Here is a 1,768-nt window from a genome sequence, read left to right on the forward strand (position 1 = left end):
TAACGCATTATTCATCTTTGCGTCTAGCACATGCTGGAGGTTCCACACTTTTGCCAAAGGCCATTAAATCCAGACTCTGGAGGCTAGAGGAGCTTCTAAGGAAAAGGTCTCCTTTGGCGCATCCCTCTGTAAGACATGCCAGGTGCCCAAACACTACAAACCAGGTTGTGCGGAGCAGCTGCTTCTAGAGCCCCTCCTTTCTCGCCAGAGCTTCTCTGCGGGGCTGCTGGGTGCTCAACTGTCCTTCAAGCCTCCCCCGCCAGGCCCCAGGGAGCAAAAGATGTCAAGAAATGGGCTGCTGGGGCCTCCCCCATCACTCCTCTGCGTTTTGGTTCCTCATTTTGCAGAAGTCATGAGTTGAAACCTGAGTTCTGAGGTCTAAAATCTCTGACTCCTTGACCATGACCCCGCCCCCTTCCCACTCTCTGCTGAGCAGGCCTGGCCTGGCTGCCTTGGACCAGACCTGCACCCACACCTGTCCTCTGAGCTACCACTGTGACCTGCCTTTCCTTCCGCCGGAAGTGCATTTCTCCTGCACACACCTCTCTGCTGCTGCCTCCCTCTGTGCTCCGCTGCTGTACCCCATTCGGTGAATCAAGCTGCTCTCCGCGGCATTTTAGCTCGATTTCATCCCTGTAAAAATGATGTGATACATTTAGAACACTACATACATCCTGATGCTATTTATGTATTTTATTTTAAACTGCACCTGCTGGGTTTTTGTCCGTTTGCTATCAGATCTATTCTCTGCCACCCTCAATCTGGGCTGTGCATCCCTGGGAGCTATTTTCCTAGATGCCCTTACAGAGCTGGCCCGTGGTGGAACACTGAGAATGAGAGGAGGGGAGAAGCCAGGCTATTTCTCCCCTTCTCTGCTTCTGATGGTGTCAGGCAGCATCTTGTCTATGTCCCCAGCCCTGCTGTACAGCATCAGCACTGGGGCTCCACTAACACTGCCTTCTCCTTCGTCCCTTGAGCCTCAGGTTGATGGTGGGCTATCTCTGGCCTCTCACCTCGTCCATCACCTGTATTGAACTCCCTCTGCAACATCTATCACTGCTTCTGCCTTCTGATTAGACTCTCACCAAAACACTCTGAATGTGTTACACCTTTTTAAAAATAGCTTGACTGTGGCATAATTTACATATATAAGACCATCACTTTCATATTTATGTATATGTGTTGTTTAAATATTTTAGAGATCATGTACTCACTTATTGCTTATATAATATTAAAACAATATTTATAGCAGCCTTGCCCAGTGTTTCTCAGTGGTTTGGGCAGTGGCCTGTGCACCTAAGGGTCACGGGTTCAATTTCCAGTCAAGGGCATGTACCTGGGTTGCAGGTTCAATCGGCATGCAGGAGGCAACCAATCAATGTCCCTCTCTCACACTGATGTTTCTCTGTCTCTCTCTCTTCCTCCCTCCCTCCCTTTCTCCCTCCCTCCCTCCCTCCCGTGGGTTGCAGCAATCGGCATGCAGGAGGCAACCAATCAATGTCCCTCTCTCACACTGATGTTTCTCTGTCTCTCTCTCTTCCTCCCTCCCCCCCTTTCTCCCTCCCTCCCTCCCTCTCTCTTTGTGAATGTAGGTTATTTGAAGTCTTATCTACACTAATAAAAGAGAAACATGGTAATTGGCGTACGACCGCTACCCTTCCCATTGGCTAATCAGGGAGATATGCAAATTAACTGACAGCCAAGATGGCGGCCGGCAGCCAGGCAGCTTGAAACTAACATGAGGCTTGCTTCCTTCAGTGACGGAGGA

This window comes from Myotis brandtii, unplaced genomic scaffold (genome assembly GCF_000412655.1).
Source record: "Myotis brandtii unplaced genomic scaffold, ASM41265v1 scaffold260, whole genome shotgun sequence".
NCBI lineage: Eukaryota > Metazoa > Chordata > Mammalia > Chiroptera > Vespertilionidae > Myotis > Myotis brandtii.